The 22,823-nt window shown below is 38.4% G+C and overlaps 1 pseudogene; it reads right to left on the bottom strand.

Annotated features, from left to right (window-relative positions):
* LOC127424073 (cytosolic carboxypeptidase 6-like) overlaps positions 1-22,823 on the bottom strand; it is a 464,974-nt pseudogene that overhangs the window by 261,142 nt on the left and 181,009 nt on the right.

Here is a 22,823-nt window from a genome sequence, read left to right as displayed (position 1 = left end):
GGATTTTTTTGGTTTGTAATTAAAGTGTAGATAACACTGCGGCTTGTGCTGAGCAGAGTGTAGGTGGACACGTGAGTGTATATGAGTGTGATATTTGCAGAGGGTATAAATACCATTTAGGCCGGCTGGTCGACTTCACCGGGGGGACATCCCATCTCTGTACAGGCTCTTGGTTTTGCTGAAGTTGACTATGTTGAAAATCACCCTCTGAAACAACAAAAAACAGACATTTTTTTTTAGATGGAACAGTAAACCAACAATAAAAAAAAAAAATAAATAAAAAAAAAACATTAAAAAAATAAAAATAAAAAAACAGATAGTGACCTCAATAATGTAAGAATACAACAGGTTCAATAATTGTTTTGACATTTTTGAAGCAATGCTACAATACTTCTCCAGGACAGAAAACATTATATTTACCCTCTCAACTGGCTGTTCTTCACAGAAGAAAGCAGCGAATTTCAAAATTAGCAGTGCAAACGGGAAGTGCTGTACGAGACACCAAACCTGTTAAAACAATCTTACAGGATCTCGCTGACTATGTAATGTGAAGACTGTGTGAACTTGACATGAAAACAATGGAGACAAAACCATAAAACTATGTGAGAGTTTATCTTCGTTTCATCCAAAATATGGATCTGCTATCATACATTTTTGTATTTCACATATGTGTCTGCAATTTCAGTCCTTTCATGTTGGTGTAACGGTAGCCAGCTGGTACGTGATAGCTGTGCAGTGTGTAAACCTCACTCTCCTGGCCTTAAGAGATGCACTAGTGACCGAGGCTAGATGCCATGGCTTTTCTTGCCTCCTTTCTAGTGTGTCCGCCTCCCATGCCAGGGATCGCTGGATTGAATCCCACTCGGGGCAGTTTGAGTAGGACCGGTGACACTGGCTTGACAAAGCTTGTATGAAAGTTTAAACTACTTTTAAAATTTTGAAGTTTGATGTATGTACAGACATTACACTAAGGCAAACAGCCAGACAGTCAGACAGCCGGACAGATGGACGGATAGACAGATAAATAGATAGATAGACAGGTAGATAGATAGATAGATAGTAAAACAGCATGCCACTAGGCTAACTTTTGTATATATTCTATGATGCCATGGAAAATAACTGTCAGCTGAGCCAGTGGGGGCTTCAGTTGAGGGCTGAATGGTAGGGTGACCAGACGTCCCCTTTTTCCGGGGACAGTCCCGGTTTTTGGTGGTCTGTCCCTGACTGGAGCTGTCCCTGGAAAGTCCTCATTTTTCCCGAGCATTCAAAACAACTTGCATAGTGAATTATTTTACATGGCAAGAAATTTAGCCCGAGCAGCAAAGCCTACCGTGTGCTGTTTATTTTTACCAACAGAGGGAGCTGCTCGCTATAGCAGCTTCAATTCATTCGTCTTCCTTCACTGATTACTTGGTCTGGCCAGTTTTGCCATTAAGAACTGGACAAGGCAGTTGAAGAGATTTATCATCATTGTTCTAAACTTCAAGGTAAGGCACATACTAGCTATTTATGTTATAAAGTTATATTGTTATGTATTTTATAACAGGTTCTGAATTCGGTGCGGGATTGTATTGAAAGTTTGGCCTTCATAATGCTGGAATTCCTGCACAGACCGCACAAACTATAAAATGCTGGTTAAAAGTAGTCAAATTAATCCCTGCAGATGAACAAATAAAATCAATAATTGTATCTTTAATCAATTTGTGTTGTGTATATCAGTGCTATCGGCCGATCACCCCCTCTCCCTCCCTCCCGCATTAATAATATCACACACTGACTAAAGAAAGCGCCTTCTCACATATTTGCTAATTATTTACATATACCCAAAATAAATTTCAAAGAAGAATATGACATTAACAACATGGACAAATAAATTAAAATGTATAATAAAATATCTGCAAAGAAATGTACAGTTAGTCAGTACATCACAGCATAGATTGCATCACACCTTGAAGCACCATAACGCATAAGACTTGAAAAGGTGGTAATTAAGAAAAACAGGTCCATATGAGGTACACAAACAGTTATGTAAAATAGTATTATAATTATTATTATTATAATAATAATTATTATTATTAGACCACTAAAATGATCAACTTTACCTCAATGATCAACCTAATTTCATTGAGACAAAGGCTACAGTATTCAATAGAGCATGATACACCACACTGTAACTTTATATTTTTGCCAAATCAACTTCGATTCACTAATGTGTTCAGATAACATAAGAATTTGTGTTTTTATTGAGTAAACTAATGGCACAATGGCAATGCACTGATATAATGTAAAAAAAAAAAAAAATGTTATTTACTAAACCTTTTTATTCAAAGTATTATTTATTTATTATATTTTATTATCAAATTTTATTTTCAATGAACTAACATTTTTAAGGCAACCAGGTTACTTACTTTTTAAGTTAAACCAAAATCATTTCTTACAGTGCATAGTTCAGCACATTACCTCATTCACCATGATCAAAATACATAAAATCCGATTTGTCCCCTTTTTTAATAAGTAACATGAAATTTCATTGACCTATTGACCACTGAACTTGAAATGTCCTCATTTTTCATTTCAGAAATCTGGTCACCTTACTGAAAGGGGCTTGTGTTGACATTTTGAAGAACACTTTGACTTCTACGATGGTAAAAATTGTTTTGAGTTTATTATTATTTGCGTTAAAATAACTCAATTCGTTCATTAGAGTATATTTTTAAGCATTATATTCTTCTAAAAAGCAAATATTTTCATTAAAAAAGAAACTTTGTTTGGCGCCAACTGTTAGCAATTTGTTTTTTTAAGTCATTCAGTGTCTTTTCCCACAATGCAATGCAAATTAGTCTTACTAAAGACAGCTGTGAGCTTGTTTTATGCAACAGACTTTCTCTGGCATCTTTAGTTAGTCAGACTAATTGTTAGACGAAGACTTAAATAAATGTTTATGCAACTGGCCCTTGGAGTTTGAATTAATGAGCATTCCATTGGCCCATTTGAACATTCCCGTCAATGGGATTTTTCAGATATTAGTTTGTCTGCGGTGTGAAAACCGTAAGTCCGATCAGTCAGAAAAGGCAGAGCACACTATTCCAGAACAGTCTGAAGGTCTTGGCTGAGTTTGGTGGATGTAGCTTGAAAGCTATAGACGTAGTTAGTGTTTAGGGATTTGAAAAAAGCCAACATAATGAATCATGAAAGGAATGAGATGAGATACAGGGTCATAAGGTCATCATCAGACCTGGGCAGCATCACAGTTTGTATACTACATACTATGTGCTATGCAAGATTAGGATTTGTATGTTGTCCTGTGCATTAAAAATAGTATGACAAAGTTGTTAGTGGATTTTTGATGTATGCATCTGTACCTTCTATTTGGGCTACTACTGCCCACAATTGCTTGGGAAGAAGAGTTTGTGAGGTCTCTCTTGCAACTTTTTTAGGTATATAGAAATGGTTATGAATTTGAGGCCGAAGCCACAAAAAGCAGTTTCTAAATGTATGAAGCAAAAAGTTAAAGGGATAGTTCACCCACAAATTAATGAAAATAAAAATTATGTTATTGTTTACTCACCTTTACAATGTGCCAAACCCATATTACTGTTATATTTCCTGCATGGAACACAAAAGGATAAGTTATGCAGAATGTTACGGACTGACAGCCTCAATTACCATTCACTTTCATTGTACAGAAAAAATATGCAATGAAAGTGAATGGTGACTCAGGCTAACATTCTGCCTCCTTTTGTGTTCCAAAGGAAGTTTGAAAGTTATGCAGGTTTGGAACTACATGAAGGCGATTAAATGATGAGAGAATTTCATTTTTTTTTTTTTTTTTGTGAACTATCCCTTTAATTCATACCAAAAGTATGCAAATTAGGATATATTATTGGTGCACGAACAGAGAAGCCTGAACTTTGCAAAATATAGACATGCTGGAAGTTACAACAGCAGTGACCAGGCATAGACAACTTCAGACAGTGTTCCATCGTCTTAGCGACCTGTCCTGAGTCTAGACATGGGGTTGCTGCAGCAGGTCTGGGGCAATTTGAGGGCAGGTAGATTCTCCATCACATCACAACACACCAAAACCCTATATCTAGCACTTCAAGAGATGATCTCTAGAAAGGCATAAGAAGTTTATAAAATATTAAGTGTATAAATAATATAGATAATGCTAACAAAGATATAACGACCAAACTGTAAATGACTTCTTGTAATAAACCATATCAAATACCCAATTAAGCCCAGGAGATGGAAGTCAACAGTGTGCGAATGAAATCCAATTACAACCTTTCTATCTTTTTCTAAGTCCCCCTCTCTTTTTCTTCACCAATCCCCCATCCATCTATCCATCCCTCTGTTCCCCTCCCATCAGTGGCTGCAGTCACAGAAGATGGGGGATTGTGGTCGGTCTGAATCAGCCAGGGCTAAAATGACATTTAACTGATGTTTAGACACGAGGTAGCTGCTGGAATGGGTAGATAAGACCATTGCTGCTGGCATTTCAATTACACTTTTACTGCCCTACACATCTGTTGCCAGCCTACTTTCAGTCTTTTTTCCCCCACAGGCAAATACATCCTCATTCCACTACCTTTACATCACGCCACTCTTTCTTCTTTGTTGCCCACCACAAAATTCAGATTTTCTACTTTGGCAGGCTGTATCTGTGTGCAGACTGAAATGTATTGCTGGGGCTTGACTTGAGGGTGGAAAACAGTAGGGTCAGTTCTCTCTCTGGCCAAAATGAATAGTGTGTATGAGTTCACATCACATGGTGCTGGAATAAGACAGCAAAAGTTCACATCCATTTAGCATAAAAGGTCATGAATCCCCCAAAAACATTTTTTTAGATGTTAGCACATCATTGAAAACAATGATAGCACTCATAATATGCTTATTTTTAAAGGGGAATTGGTTTTTGTTTTAGTTTTATTGAGCCATTTATTAAAGTGAGCCATATAGTCCTCACCATATATTGTACTCATGTTGTTTGATACCCATATGACTTCCTTTCTTCCATGGAACACAAAAGATGTTTGGACAGAATGTTCATTCTCAGTCACCTTTCAATTTTATTGTATGGAAAAAGAAAAGAAAAAACATGCAATGAAAGTGAATGTTGCCTAAGGCTATAATTTTGACTATCATCTCCCTTTGAGCTCCACAGAAACATTAAAGTCATTCGTATTTAGAACAACTTCAGGGTTAGTAAATTATGAAAGAATTTTCCTTTCTGGGTGAACTATCCCTTTAATGTATACTAAAGTTAGTTATTTTATCTGATCTCTTTGCAATTCAAACCCAACAAACAAACCCAAACCTAACATTAACATCAGCCAATAACATTTTGGAGAATGGTTTCCTATGAGGCTGTCTGCAAAGATGGCAGTTAGTTGTCAGACAAGCTCCCCGGCAGGACAGAGCTGTGTACCTCCGTGAAGTTTAAAGGTGACTCCTTATAGTTGACATTGTCAGAATTTATTTGAATCATTTGTATCTCTTCACCAGTTAAGACTCAGTCATATTCATGGTCCTATGAGAGGCTCTCTCTTTTTATCAACTGTCATTATTTTCTACAGCGTCTTCATCACAGTCAACAGGGGAGTTACGGGGGGTCTTCATCATGGTCAACAGGGGAGTTACGGGGGTTGTTGGGTTAAACTGGATGCATATCTCATCTCCAGCTCATTAAGATCTTTGTGTAAAAGCATTAAAAGCACACACAAACACACACACACACACAGACACTCACACATACAAGTCACTGGTGGGCCCCCTTGCGCTAGTTAAGCTAATGTATCTACACTGAGAAGTAATTTGGAGTTGGTTTCCCAAAGCAGCATGGCTCAGTGCAAAGTTGGTCTTGAAGGAACAGTGAAAACAGTCAATTTAATTATAGATAGAAAGACAGGAACACATTACCTCCAGCCTGCTTGCGATGTCTTTTCCATCAGGCATGTCAAGTTCTTTCGCTGCTCTTTTCTCACACCATCACAAATTCACCCTAACCTGGAGCCTAGTTTCAAGTAGTCAGACTTTTCCAGTTGCAGTTTATTCTGGCCAAGAACAGCCACTTTGACAGGAAGAAAACGTCTGAGTGATATACAATATAAAGCAGACAACTACGTTATTTTTTACATTTATTTTTATGTTTTGTTTAGGGGCTGGCAAATCTGAAATAGATACCACAATACTAGATCAACATGGGGGGGGAAAATCAGCATATCGCACAGCAGTTTCAGCAAATGGTTGTACAGAAAACACTGAAGGAATCAGCCACAGTCACGATTCACTTTCATTGCATCTTTTTTCCATTCAATGAAAGTGACGTACAGAGAGTAGAATAAAATATACCAAGCAATTGAAATTTTTATTGTAATAATACTGCACTATTGTGATACCATTGTATAATTATAGTATACAGTATGTGACATCAGTTGCTGCTGTACATGCCGTCTGTGGTGTGTAAAGACCTCATTACACCCTGATTCTGGGATTGAAGAAGAATCCTCTTATTTACACAAATTACAGACTCACACCTGCTCCACAGCTAGAGTTTTTCTGAATTTAAACAACAAGTTGCTCTAAGCTGCACAGGTGAACTAATGATTTAGTCTCTGTTAGAAGGCAGAGCCAAAGAAAAGGAGAAAGAGACAGAGAAAGAGAAAAAGGGCTGCCCCACTCTAATGACCTACCCAGTGCTCCTGAACAGAAATAGCTATATGTCAAACAGTGTTTGGTGGCAAACGGTGTCTTTTGATACTGATCGATCAGCAAAGAGTCCAGGTCTGGGGAAAACATTGCTGTAATATTTAAGAGACTATTCTAAATGGAGGCAGACATAAATAATGTACTTTGCCCTCTGTATGTCATGTTCTTACTAAGAGGCCTTGATGTGTATAAATACTAGCTTAATAACACTTAATAATGCAGCATGCGGTAGAGCATTTGAAATACACATAGTTTCATGTGACACTATGGCAGAGGTTAAACATTGAGTACATTGAGCCATATAGACAATACAAACTGTCAATATTTACAACCTGATGACGGATAATTAAAAATGTCATGAGTGCTCTTTTTCCATAATGGGGGCTGAGGCTGTCAAGCTCCAAAACTGCCAAAAAAATTATAATAATAATTAAATTTAACTCATACATTATATTCCAAGTCCTCTGATTTCATAAGAAAGCTTTGTGTAAAGAACTGCCCAAAGTTGCAAGGAATAGTTCACCAAAAAAATTCAAATTCACTGATCCTCTACTCACCCTCATGCCATGCCAGAAGTGTATGACTTTATTTCTTCAGCAGAAGACAAACGAAGATTTTTGGAAGAATATTTCAGCTCTGTAGGTCCATACAATGCAAGTGAATGGGTGCCAAAATTTTGAAGCTCCAAAAAGCACAAATAGCCATAATAAAAGTAATCCATACAAGTCTTCTGAAGCGAAACACTAGGTGTGTGTAAGAAATAGATCAATATTTAAAACTTTCTTTTTTTTACAAAAAATTATTGCTTCCGGCCAACTGTGGTATGCACGTTCACGAGGGTGGAGTTCAAACTGCCTCTCGTGCTTATAAAGCGGAGGCTGTATTGTGATTGGATGTGATGCCTGATGAATGAATCCTGAGATCTTACAGCTAGAACTACGCTTACTCTTACATAGAAACAAGATGACAATTTCAGTGCAGATACATATACCTTTCCTCAAAGCATGCTCTGCTATGATAAATCCAATTCTGATTTTCTTGAGAAAAAGGAGAGAGGACAAATTTCATATACTGACAACCGGCAGGCTGCAAGCATATCGTGCTGCATTTTAATGTGAGTTTTTAATTTCCTTCTTATTTAAAAAAAAAAAAAATGTATTCAATAACTCCGATATCAGATAACTCCGACAGAGGTTTGTGAAGCAGCAGGCATGTAGACCTATTGTTTAGTTCAGCCATTCAGAGCCTTTTGTGTAGGATCATTTAATTCCACTGGAAAAAACAGGAAGTGGGTGCTTTTGCTGTATTCAGTGAAAAGGCAATCGCAATCTACCGCTCCACTGTGTGGCAGCAACACATGATTCTAACATGTTTAATTAGGTCTCTCCTTCACCTTTGACTGACAGTCCAGCAAAACATAGTCGACACAATGCAAAAGGTCACAGTCACTCACATAATGGTGCTTGCAGAGCTTTATAAGCATTTAATTAACCTACTGATGGCCCTGTATGCAGCTATAAGGGAAAGACCTTTGTATACATGTTTGTAATACTTAACCTGATGCTGGTAGCCTATATGTGCATGTCAAGGGAACTGCCCATGGAACAAATCAATGTTCTTGTGTGTCTACATCAACATTTTCTATAATGAACAGAGCGAGGATGTATTTTAATAGGACATGCATGAATCTGTCATGGTACATGGTCTTTTACCTTCTTTCTTCATTCAGGGATCCCACACTTTTTGACCAATGAATTTCAATGAATTCTGAATTTTCAATGATCTTTCCAGTCATTTGTAATTACTAGATAGGATTATAAAAAAAAATAAATAAAAAAAAATTCTGATTCACATCAATTAATAATTTATTTTTTTTATTTGTACTCTACCCAAAAACCATGTTTAGCCAATTAAATATTTTATAGAAAATTGTATATTCACTCATGACTTGATTTTATTAATTTCAAACAACTTTTTTTTATTCACTCTGCCTATTTCCATGACTTTTAAGATATTATTAATTAATTAATTTTTATTTATTAAAAGTTTTATAATAAAAATAGCTACCCAGCTATAGTTATTTTTGTCCAATTAATTTATATCAATAGCTTTATTATTTTAATGTATTTATTTTTAATTTCTAGAGTTTAATTGTACATTAACTCTAGAATTTAACATTACTTTTAAGATATTAATAATTAATTCAACAATTAATTATTTAAATAGTTTCACTCCACCCCTGATAAATATTTCACCAATTAAATATTTTATAGCTAGAAATACTGTAGCTATAGAAATTTCCATTACTTTTAAAATTGCATTATTTTCCATGAATTTCCAGGTCTGGAAAACACAATTTTGAAAATTCCTAATATGTCCAGATTTTTTGTGACCATGGGAACCCTGTTGTGTTAGTTCCTTTAGAGGCTCCATGGTTCATGGCCTCACCCTCTAACCTGACAAGGGATGTTTGACACTAGATGACTTCTCATCTCTCTAAGCTTTTAGCCTTACCACACACACACACACACCTGATTCCAGGGCACCTGCAGTTTTACAGCATAACTATATTGTAGTGCCACAACCTCTCACTCAAGATCAGACAGATATATATATATAAACAAAACTGAGCAGTGCCGCCATCTAAATGCTCCTCCTCTATAAAAAAATACTGTTTCTCCCTCTCTCCTCTCATTCGCTCAGGGTCTTCCGTCAAGTAAGAGGCGACAGAGAGGTGCAATTGTCAAAAGTGATGGATGACTATCAACCTTCTGCTCTCCCCCTCTTCAGTCCTCTGAGATTTACAGAGCTGCTGACTACCAGGCATGAAAACCAATCTCTTTCTCCATTTCTATCCTTCCCTATATCTCACCAGCACTCTCTCCATGTCTTCCTTCCCCCGTCTATCTATCCATCTAACTCTATTATCTTAAGCCATTTCATTCACCTCTGACAGATTTGGAGAATGCCGTCTATCTATGCAACCAATCGGCTTGTGTCGCTGCTGGGTAGTTTGGAGGAATGCAGGTGACACGTCCGTCTCGGATGGGGACGTAAATTGCCACAGTCTGTGACAAATGTTCTGCTTCCCGTCCTCTGCTACCAACAGGACGAAGAAGGAATGTGTGCACGTCTAAATGTTGCAATTATAACATCACAAAGGGTGGCACCGTAGGCTAATTGTGCTCTCAAAATAGTAATGGCTTTATTATTACAACTATTTTGGTGAGTGTAATGATCGTTAGGAGGCATTATGTTAATGCAATTAAGTACTAGCATTATTGTTCCAGACCTTTCTAATTGGGGGGATCTCACAGGGCAACCAGTTTAACTATATTCAGTGATACATTTAAATGGTCCTTCAGTGAAAAGCAAGGAGAGTGAAGAGACTAAAGATTAATGTGGTTTAAATAAAAACAAACAATAAATAATAAACAACATAAACACTGACTTAACCAAAATCAGTTTGCTTTGTCCATAAGCAGAAAGCAGTTACTGCCCAACTACACACTAAACAAAACAATACTATTTTTGTAACATTAAAAATGTTGTATTAGAATACAATTTATAAAACGTTAAAAAAAACCAAAAAAAAAAACCACACGTATCTGAATGTGTGTTATATACTGTAAGCATCCAGTTAGTAAGTCAGATGTCAATTCAGTTAGTAATTTGCAAAGTAATTTGTTAGATGAATTCAAATTTATAACTTCATAAATCTACTGCTTTTGGAAAAGGCCATGAGGCATCAGTGAACTACTCCCTGCTAATTCAGAGTCTGGGGGATGGAGCTTCAACTTCTCTCAAGAGATTATGGGAGAAAGATTTAAACTTGGTATTGGAGGAGGGAGTGTGGGCTAGGATTCTAAAAAATGTCAAGTCTGTATCTAGAGATGTAAGGGTGCGTCTTATGCAATACAAGATTTTACATCGATTCTACTGGATCCCCTCTAGATTGTAGAGGCTTGGTCTTAAAGACACACCCACCTGCTGGCAATGCCAATCAGAAGATGGGGACACAACTCATGTTTTTTGGTGGTGTGTTAAAATCCAAGAATTCTGGTTGAGGGTTCAGAGTTTTATGTGTGAGTTATTGGGCACTCAAATTTAGGTGATGGGGCGGTCATTAGTATAGGGGATAAATACATAAGAAACTGGGTTCTAGCCAGTATCATGATTGGTAGACAGATCATTCTGAGGGGATGGAAGTTGGCTGGTGTGCCCTCATTTCGGGAGTGGTGCACGGAGATGGGCAGGGTGGCGGCATTTCAAGAGATGTCAGATAGAAGTCTAGGCAACCTGGGGGTGTTTAATATGAAGTGGGGCAGCTATCTGACCTTTTTGGAAGGCTCTCGGGGAGGGGCAGTGGAGAGGGATTTATAGTTTAAATGTGTGGGATTATTATTATATATATATACAGTTGTGCTCAAAAGTTTGCATACCCTGGCAGAAATTGTGAAATTTTGGCATTGATTTTGAAAATATGACTGATCATGCAAAAAATCTGTCTTTTATTTAAGGATAGTGATCATATGAAGCCATTTATCATCACATAGTTGTTTGGCTCCTTTTTAAATCATTATGATAACAGAAATCACCCAAATGGACCTGATCAAACGTTTACATACCCTTGAATGTTTGGCCTTGTTACAGACACACAAGGTGACACACACAGGTTTAAATGGCAATTAAAGGTTAATTTCCCACACCTGTGGCTTTTTAAATTGCAATTAGTGCCTGTGTATAAATAGTCAATGAGTTTGTTAGCTCTCACGTGGATGCACTGAGCAGGCTAGATACTGAGCCATGGGGAGCAGAAAAGAAATGTCAAAAGACATGTGTAACAACTTAATGGAACTTTATAAGATGGAAAAAGATATAAAAAGATATCAAAAGCCTTGAAAATGCCAGTCAGTACTGTTCAATCACTTATTAAAAGTGAAAAATTGCTGCTCTGGAAAAAGACGGTGTGGTTGTATCAAGGAGCACAATACGACGATACTTGAACAAAAATGAGCTGCATGGTCGTGTTGCCAGAAAGAAGCCTTTACTGAGCCAATGCCACAAAAAAGCCCTGTTACAATATGCCCGACAATACCTGTGACACGCCTCACAGGTTCTGGCACACTGTAATTTGGAGTGACGAGACCAAAATAGAGCTTTATGGTCACAACCATAAACGCTATGTTTGGAGAGGGGCCTATAGTAAAAAGAATACTATCCCCACTGTGAAGCATGGTGGTGGCTCACTGATGTTTTGGAGGTGTGTGAGCTCTAAAGGCACGGGGAATCTTGTGAAAATTGATGACAAAATGAATGCAGCATGTTATCAGAAAATACTGGCAGTCAATTTGCATTCTTTGCACAAAAGCTGCACGTGGGACTCTCTTGGACTTTCCAGCATGACAATGACCCTAAGCAAAAGGCCAAGTTGTCCCACCAGTGGTTACAGCAAAAAAAGGTGAAGGTTCTGGAGTGGCCATCACAGTTTCCTGACCTTAATATCATTGAGCCACTCTGGGGAGATCTCAAACGTGTGGTTCATGCAAGGCGACCAAAGATTTTGCACGACCTGGAGGCATTTTGTCAAGACAAATGGGCAGCTATACCACCTGCAAGAATTTGGGGCCTCATAGACAACTATTACAAAAGACTGCATGCTGTCGCTTGTGCTAAAGGGGGCAATACACAGTATTAAGAACTAAGGGTATGCAGACTTTTGAACAGGGGTCATTTTATTTTTTTTCACTGTTGCCATGTTTTGTTTTATGATTGTGCCATTCTGTTATAACCTACAGTTGAATATGAATCCCATAAGAAATAAAAGAAATGTGTTTTGCCTGCTCACTCATGTTTTCTTTAAAAATGGTACATATATTACCAATTCTCCAAGGGTATGCAAACTTTTGAGCACAACTGTGTGTATATATATATATATATATATATATATATATATATATATATATATATATATATATATATATATATAATATTTATTTTTTCTGTATTTTGTGTGTGTAATTTGGCTTTGACTACAGGGATGTTTGTTGGGGGTCAGGGTGTGGTAGGGTATTGGGAGGGGGAAGGGGAATAGTGGGGGTTAAAAGTGCATATATGTTTTGCTTTTCTGATTCATGTGTTAGAATCAATAAAAAGTGTTAATCAGAAATACCTTCATAAATCTTTTTGTCTGATTCACTACAAAAATGCCTAATAAGATTTATTCATTCGTGAATCAAACTACACTGGTTGCGCTGAATCTTTGTTCTTGCAAGCAGCCAGCGAAGATGCAATAGAAAGATGTGGTTTATACTGTATGTATTGTCTTTTAATTATTTTGCAGTATAGTCTTTTTACTCATCCTATTGAATTTAGACTGCAAATTCATAACTGAGATAATTTCTTTTGCCATGGCACCACTTATACTAATACCTGCAGGGCCAACCACTGAGCTAAGGTCCAAGTGGTTCTAAATTCCTCCAAACATGCGTGTGCCACATACTTGAATGATATGTAAATGTTATTCAAATTGCCATCCAATTGACTGTGTTGAGCCTGTGGGAGTGACCTTAGACTTTAGAAGAGCTGGCCGAGAGAAATGGTTGTTGGCAGGGGTTGCCCTTTGCGGCACATCTGAGACCATTTTTGTGGTTTGTTCTCATGACGGTTAATATGAAGATTTATGTTAAATCCTGAGTGCTTGTTCAAGATGAGCACAAAAGGGTAATTTCTTCCTCTAAAAGGCATGAAAATGCCTCTACTGTGACCTCTCTTCATGATCTCTTGCCTTTCTGTCATTGCACAGGCATGTGGTCTACCCCAGGTTAATCAAAAATGTTCATGTTTTCCATTCATATTTCATGGCTCATCAAATTCTAATGGATTCAGCAGAAGAAATGCAACTTTCCATGGAAGTGTAACGTTCTCGTGCTGGCAACGGCAGCACGGTGAGCAAATTTAGACAGGAGTGAGAACTTAAGCACACAGTCACAAAGGCTTGGAACAAACACACACACATTACAGAACATACACACTCGGGCTGAGATGTTGAAGCTAATTGCCTTTTGAAGTTATTTTTAGCTTCTCTCTGACTGAGTCCACTCTCTGACAGTGGGGTGGCCCAATGGGGCAACACTGCACAGACAGAAAGAGAGATGGAACAAGAGCGGAGGATAAAAAGAGTGGAGAGAGGGAAGAAGGGGAAAAAAAGGAACTAAAAAAGTTGATGTTTGGTGTTCCAACAAACAGGAATCCTCAAGGGTGAAATGCTTGGTTCTGCATCCTGACCCACACATTGCTCTGAATCGCTTTAAATTATTAAACTTTAAGTGCCCGCCTACTCTGGGCCAGTAGCAGATGGGCAGCTTGAAGAGCAAATGTGGCGCTGGCTTCAGTGCGAGTTTTTTTACAGGACGATAAGGTCAAGTGTGCTTTTTCTATTTTTTTTTTATTTATTTTTTTTATTATTATAAGTCTGTCACTACTGAGGATTTTCGGCAAACACACACAAAATTACCACAGGCCTGCGAGAGTCAATATGTTATTCAGCTTTTCCTCGATCTGCTATAATTATAATACAGCCCCCTGGTCAGAGTTGGCATGGTGCCAAAATCCCCCACAGGCTGAAAAATGAGTCACAGAGAGATAAATATTGCAACAGATTGTGTGTGTAAGTGTGAGAGAGAGAGAATTTTTATGTATTGAAAGTAGGAGAGAGGCTATGAATACCGCTCTCCGGGACAGATCACACTGTTACTATCAGCAGGTAATCTCCTATCCTTTTAATGTCCAAATTAATATGCATATTTTAAGGAGAAAAGGGCAAATAAATAAGAAACTCTAGTGTGTTGTTTGTTTGAGTGTATCAGCAAATGAGCATGTGCGAGTGTGAGGGGAGTTTCCTGCGATCATAGGGCCGCTAGCTTTTGACCCCGCCATTCTGTGGTGGAGGATGATAGATTTAGCCTTCTGTCCTGCTGCTGTTGGCCCATCAACACCAGCTGAAATGAGAAAATTGAAGTGGGCCAGTGTTATTGCCTCTGACCCTCTCAAGGCTGATGCATCGTGGGGTGGATATACTGATGGAGAGGAAGTGAGAGAGAGAAAGTTGGGGGGTATGGAGGAGGTAAATAATGGCACAACATTGTTACTCAAACCCCATCCATTTGTATTCTCAAGCATTTACTTTGAAAATGCCACAACCACTATAGTCTTAGGTTACCAGACTTTTGACTTCAGCAAAAGGTCTGGTCCATATTGCAGCTTATTCTTGCCAAGAACCACCCACTTAAGGGGCAGTCACACTACACTTTGCGTTCCATTCAAACCTCTGACCTGCAAAACCGTATGAAGAGAGGACATGTGACCAATAGAAGACCAAACAGTCATACACTGACCTCTTATCTCAATATAAAGAAGACATATTTCAAAGCTGCGTGTTTTTGCAGGAAAGTGAGTAGACATTATATTTGAACATTTTAAAGGAATATTCCAGGTTAAATATAAGTTCAGCTCAATCGACAACATTTGTAGCATAATGTTGATTACCACAAAAATGAATTTCGACTCGTCCCTCCTTTAAAAAAAAAAAAGAAGAAAAATCAAGGTTACAGTGGGGCATTTACAATGGAAGTGAATGGGGCCCAATTTTTGGAGGGTTAAAATGCAGAAATGTGAAGCTTATCATTTTATAAAAGCACTTACATTAATTCTTCTGTTAAAAATAATGTATTATTTGAGCTGTAAAGTTGTTTAAACTGTAATATTTACAGTCATTTTAGTGTTTTAGGGTTTGATGACATTTTGCAACAAAATGTCATCAAGCTCATCAAGCGTTACACAGAAAAGGTTAGTAAGTGATTTTATCACATGAAAATCATGTTTACATGCATATTGTTTATGTCTTGTGGCTATACTTTTGAAAAAGTTAGCATTTTAATGTTAAAAAATTGCCCCCCATTCACTTCCATTGCAAGTGCCTCCAAGCTAGATGAGAAACTCCGGGCTCTGGGCTTAAACAGCTCACTGTGCAGCTGGATCCTGGACTTCCTGTCAAGCAGACGCCAGGTGGTTAGAATAGGCAGCAACATCTCCTCATCACTGACCCTCAACACTGGAGCCCCGCAAGGCTGTGTTCTCAGCCCACTCTTGTATTCCTTGTACACACATGACTGTGTGGCAACACATAGCTCCAATGCCATCATTAAGTTTGCTGATGACACGACGGTGGTAGGTCTGATCACTGACAATGATGAAACAGCCTACAGAGAGGACACACTGGTGTCAGGAGCAAAACCTCTCCCTCAACGTCAGTAAGACAAAGGAGCTTGTGGTGGACTTCAGGAGAAGAGATAGAGAACACAGTCCCATCACCATCAATGGAGCACCAGTGGAGAGAGTCAGCAGCTTCAAGTTCCTGGGTGTCCACATCACTGAGGAACTCACATGGTCCATCCACACTGAAGTCGTTGTGAAGAAGGCTCATCAGCGCCTCTTCTTCCTGAGACGGCTGAGGAAGTTTGGAATGAACTGCCACATCCTCACACGGTTCTACACCTGCACTGTAGAGAGCATCCTGACTGGCTGCATCTCCGCCTGGTACGGCAATAGCACCACCCACAACCGCAAAGCACTGCAAAGGGTGGTGCGAACTGCCAGACACATCATCGGAGGTGAGCTTCCATCCCTCCAGGAAATATATACAAGGCGGTGTGTGAAAAAAGCTCGGAGGATCATCAGAGACTCCAGCCACCCGAGCCATGGGCTGTTCTCACTGCTACCATCAGGTAGGCGGTATCGCAGCATCAGGACCCGCACCAGCCGACTCCATGATAGCTTCTTCCCCCAAGCAATCAGACTTTTGAACTCTTGATCTCCCACGATCAAAATACATCAGCACTGCACTTTATTATCCTTACTCTTATATCTCACACCGGACTGTCATAAATTATATTATTATTATTATATTATGTTCTCTCAACAACTGACTATCAACCAACAGCCTGAATGTCAATACAGTACAATACTGTACATTCTATATATATACATACTTTTTTAGTATATAGTTATGTAGTTATGTGTATAACAGATGTTTAAATTGTGTTTTGTTAATTTGATGTTATTGTAAATTGGTATATGTCTCATCACTGTCACGACTACTATGTTGATCGGAACTGCACCCAAGAATTTCACACACCATTGCACTTGTGTATATGGCTGTGTGACAATAAAGTGATTTGATTTGATTTGATTTGATTTGATTTGATATAACCCAGATTTGTGCTTTTTTTTTTAAGAAAACAAGGGGCAAGTCAAAATTTATTTTTGTGGTAATCAATATTATGCCACAAATGCTGTCAATTGAGCTTACTAGACTGAGAAATTGCTTTCCAGTTTTGAGTGCAATAGAGCACCAACATCTTGGTTCTGGAGGTATTTTTCTATTTTTTTTATTATTTTTTTTCATAGGGATTTCATAAAGAATAATAATAATAATAATAATAATAATAATAATAATAATAAATTCTAAGCTATGAACCAAACCAACCAGCTTTGAGGTAAATTACAACATTACGAACATAGATAGGAAGCAAAAAAGTATTTGAAAATTGGACAAAAAGACAAAAGTAGATCAAGACTATGTACTTAACGAGGGAATGAACAACATTCCGAAAGAATAAACAATATATTTACATTTTAATGCTGTGGGTTAACTGTAAATTGTTATTTACTGTGGGTGGTCCGTGGGCATGCCATCTGAGGCTGATACTAAAAGCACTTGAAATAATACAAATGAATCGGAGGCAAAACGAACAAGTGAGAAAAAAAAAACACGGTCAGGAGCCGCCACCGCATAGCCACCCAGGACTAAAACGGCCTCCGATAGCAGTGCTGCGTTGGCAGGAAGTGATGTCACAGGTCAGTGTTTTTAATTTGGAGTGCTCCCAGGGGAACGGTGACCCCTTAGCCCTGCCGGATCAGCAACAGTGATGGAGGGAGGCTGGGCACGAGTGGCACGCTGTCTCTGTAGAATATCAATCTGCTGCATCTAACAGTCTCACCCCTCAGCTAACGACCTTATTAATTAATCAGTGCTGAGATGACTCCCCTATTTTCTCTCCTCTGCTTGCTTTTAACCCCTCCCTCCTCACTCCATCTCCACTGGGGAGAGTGTTTTGTATATGTGAGGTGCGCTCTACCCCCATCTGTGGCTGCAGTACAGTTTGGCAGTGTGGGTTTATGATTGAGGGGCTGTATAAAAGCAATCTTCCAGACCTGGGGAGGGAAAAAGGTTGGCAGAGGGGTGCGAGAGAAAGAGAGAGAGAGCAAGCAGGCGGGCGACACTCATCTTCTCGCACATTGCACGTATGGCTGCTTGCCTGCTGGGGCCTGCGTTTCACATAGCACATAGTTCATTATGGCGGCTGCTATCAGCTCGCAGGCCAGTATATGCTTGGGATGAAAACAGCAAAGAAACTCCCTATTCAGGGGCATCTGGTGTCTCTGACAGGCATACAAACCAAGACAGAGGAGAGTGAGGGAGGCAGTTGAAGAAATGGACGACAGATAATGAGCTCAGCTCAGACACATGGAAAATGTGCCAAAGTATCTGATAGCTTTTCATAGAGTTCCTGTGTGGCAATGCATCAGGCCAGGTGCAGCAAGTATGGCCACTCTGTTTACTGAATGCATGAGGGCATTAATTTGCAGGCCAACCTTTGGAAAGTCACGCGGAACTGAAAGTGATGGCTTTTCCCACACTTGAGTGATTAAACTCTGATAAGCATGGAAAACACCACGCCCGCCATCGATTCATGCAAAACAAATCAATATACACAAAACATGCAAGGAAGTGTATAGAAATCACCATTTCACAGACAGCCAAAATATGATTATGTTACACTTCACAGATACTGAGTGAAATAGAAGAGAATATTTAAATGTCTAGGGCATTTGTTCTGGGAGAAGAGTTTTGCAGTTATAAAAAAGACTGGTATCTATTTAACTGCCATTGTCATTCTTCAAAGAAACTACTGTACATGCAGAAATCCTAAGCATAGCATCAGGTCTGCATAAACTGTTCTCCTTTTTGATGGAATTGAAGCTTGGCAAACAACAAGGGACCAAGGGATTTAAAGAGTGCTGTGACAAGGAGAAGGGCATGGCCAGGCCGTGAGGGTGCACGGCCAGCATTTAATCAGATGATCAGAGGGAGACCGAGATAAGGGGGAGCCAGAGACGCCAGCACTTGGCTGCATTTGTGTGTTTGTTTATGTTTGTTTTATGTTGATTTTTGCATTAAAACTTTATGTTGACTGTTCAGCCAGTTCCCGCCTCCTCCTTGCCCATCCTTTACCTGTTACAAGTACATACAGTATGTTTGTTTCAGAGCTTTGTTCAGATGAGATATTTTAGAATAGCTAAAAGCTATTCTTTAACTACAAAGTATTAAGTCTGTGGAGCAAGCATGCAGCACAGTCTCTCTTAAATTGATAGTTCACCCAAAAATGAAAATTCTCTGATCATTTACTCACCCTCATGCCATCCCAGATGTGTATGACTTTCTTTCTTCAGCAGAACAAAAACAAAGATTTTCTGAAGAATATCTCAGCTCTGTAAGTCCATACAATGCAAGTGAATGGTAATCAGACCTTTGTAGCTCCAAAAATCACATAGGAAACATAGAGGTAATCCATAAGACTGCATGGGTTAAATCCATATCAGAAGCGATATAATAGGTGTGGGTGAGAAACAGATGATAATACAAGTCCTTTTTTACCATAAATCTACACTTTTACTTTCACTTTTACATCAGAAAGTAACATGTGGTGCCTGTTTAGTTTCATTTTCACATCTGAAATTGAAAGATAAAGTGGAGATATAGAGTAAAAAAAAAAAGGAATTAAATGTTGTTCTGTTTCTCACCCACACCTATTATATTGCTTCTTACGATTCATATGGAGTCATATGGACTACTTTTACATATGGTTTCCTTTATGTGATATTTGGAGCTACAGAGGTCTGACCACCATTCATTTACATTGTATGGACCTACAGAGCTGAGATATTTTTCTAAAAATCTTTGTTTGTGTTCTGCTGAAGAAAGAAAGTCATACACATCTGGGATGACATGAGGGTGAGTAAATGATAAGAGAATTTTCATTTTGGGGTGAACTATCTCTTTAACACAACCAAACACTTTGCTAACAGATGGAGAGGAGTTGGCCATATCAAAGGGATTTACTCATCAATTTAACAGTCAGGTACACATGTAAATGTATATATATACTGTATGTGTGTGTGTGTGTGTGTGTGTGTGTGTGTGTGTGTGTGTGTGTGTGTAAAAGGAGTCCATTTTGATTTAATTTTTTCCGTAAAAAATATTTAGATTTACCAACCTATTGTTAAACCTTCATAATCAATCATCTTAATTGGTCATCTTCATTGTGCGACAGAAAGTTGTATTAACTTTAAATAAACTTCCGTTTAGCCACTGAGAGGTAGACAGCTCAAATCAGACATCAACTTTCACCCATTTATTTTTTTAAATGACACAGCCACCATAAACACTTGAAAACTGTAAAGACTGTATGTATCATCATTCATACTTCACACTCTAGAGGGCACAGCATAAAATATCATATCAAGTGGCCAATACATATACCATTCTCATATTCAACAATATTTGACTCCATTAGTTCATTGAGTGGGAACATTTTCAAGAATGACTATGAGCAAACCTCCCTGACAGCTTCACATTTGCACAAGAACAAATTCAATGTTAGAGGCTAATATTGATTTATCTATAAAAGGAAAGGCAGGCCTGGATTTGGATTACCTTCATCATATTACTACAGTAAGAGTTGCACATGGGATTGCTAATGGTGCCTCGCTAACACAAGCTACAGGGAAGGTCAGAGATGAGAGCTGGGATAAGCTAGAGAAACACACTAATGTATTTAGCTTACAGGCTTGTGTTTCATTCTGCAAGCTCAGAGCACAAAGTTAGGCATGGTCAATTCAATCAAAGGGCGGATAATTACACTATCAGAAATTTCTATATAAAAGACAGCCCATTTAGAATGATGTCATATCTGATAAAATAACCTTTCGGAACCAAATACAAGCATTTATATATGTTAGTGCTGTATCTGATCATGTGTTTTTAAGGTCCAGTAGCTACAAAGCTTTTGTAGAGGTGACATACAGCACTACATGACAGACAAATGCCAAAACATGTATTCTTTGTTCATCCTGAGACACTGAAGTATGAAAAAAGTATTTAAAGAACTGATACAAGCATCAACTATTAAGAGAGAGAGAGAGAGAGAGAGAGAGAGAGAGAGAGAGTAATAATAGGGAGAGGTAGGGATCGAGGGAGAGAGAGAAACAGTTAGAGGTCATTTAAATGCAGAGGAAAACCCATAAATATGACAGACTGAACATCGTTCCATGATATCAGATTAATTAATCTAATGATAAAACAGGATGAACATTGATATCTACTTCAGCACAGTGCAAGGAAAATGAAAAGGAAGGCAGGAAGGGAGGGAGGGAGGGAGGGAGGAAGGAAAAGGCAGATGGAAAAGGAAGGAAGGAAAAGGCGGAAGAAAGGAAAGAAGGAAGGATGGAAGGAAAAGGTGGATGTAAAAGAAAGGAAGGAAGGAAGGAAGGGAGGGATGGAAAAAGAATGCAGGAAGAAAGGAAGGAAAATTGGGATGAAAAGGGTAAAGAAAGAAAAGTGAAGAAAATGAAAAAAGAAATCAACAATACTCAAAAACAATGGGAATTATCAAAAGGATCGCTGATATGCGAGTTGCCATAGTGACTGGAGAAGGTGTGCCAGTCATGGCCATAATCAGAGACATCGCTAAATGCAGCTGTAATCAGAACACCGCTTGAGAGTAAGAACCACCAGCATAGATGTCTCTCTGACTGCTAAAGAGAAACTTGCTGCCTCTGACTAAAAGAGAAAACATTCAATCATCTGCAATGATGAGAAAATGTTCTTTTCAGTGCCAAAGACTATCACCCTTAATGTGCAAAGAGAGAAAATATTTATTTATTTATTGAAAGATTTATACTGTCGAAGTACATTTGACCATATACTCAAGGTTTTGCCATGTGTAGCATCAGTAAGGTGAAATGTGGGTATGGGATGTAAAACGAACTGGAGGGAGTTGAGGTGTTTTCAGGATCAGACCGATTTGATGGGAATCATTCAGTATCAGCCTAAAAGGGATTAGAGTACAGCTGACTGCTCATTTCATTCACACAGCTTGTGCGAATTCCTATACCCTGCCTAGCATTATAACTGCTGATCCACACACACTCACACACACTCTCAACAATGAGGATGTGCTGAATGGATGCATGTATTCAACTATTTTGTGCTCAGTTTGTATTGGAACAGAAGTTTGTGAGGATCATCTTGGACTTAGCTTTATAGATGTGAATTCAAATCCAGATTGAGTGTGTATAGGCTGGGATTTGAGTACTCAGCACATTTTGCATTACATGTTTCCAGCATGTTATATTGATACAGGACAAGGCAAGGTATTCCAGTTCAAGCACAAATCTATGATGCTTCGGAAACAAATGCTTCAACTTTTGTCATGTGATGTCACCTCAAGTTGAAATAAAACCATCATATAATATGCACTTTGTCATCTCACTTTTAATCTAAATTTAAATGTGGATAACAAACAACAATCAAGATATTGGATTTTTAATGGCAATTTTAGAGCCGCAGTTCCATTGTTCACCTGAGAAAACTACTAAGCACTTTTCTTAAGCAACACATTTAGCAACTGTGGTATCTTATTTAGAATTTGCATTTCATAGCCACTCAGTTGTAGCATCCAAAATAGCCTGCAATTCCACACTTGATTCGTAATTCAATACTTCATTAAATGAGCCAGATAAAATCATAAATACATTAGGAAAGTAAATCACATCAATTTACTTTAGCATTTCAAGGTCTGGTGTGCCCCCCCCCCCCCCAACTCTCTTCTGCAAAACCTATTTAATTGTAAATCTAGCTTACTGTTTTCAAGGTGGTCTCACCATTATCTCTCTACTCTGTTTATGCTCTGATGGGGACCAGGTCCAGT

This window comes from Myxocyprinus asiaticus, chromosome 33 (genome assembly GCF_019703515.2).
Source record: "Myxocyprinus asiaticus isolate MX2 ecotype Aquarium Trade chromosome 33, UBuf_Myxa_2, whole genome shotgun sequence".
NCBI classification, from domain to species: Eukaryota; Metazoa; Chordata; class Actinopteri; order Cypriniformes; family Catostomidae; genus Myxocyprinus; species Myxocyprinus asiaticus.
The sequence above is the reverse complement of the archived record's forward strand: the minus strand, read 5'-3'. Positions and strand labels throughout refer to the sequence as shown.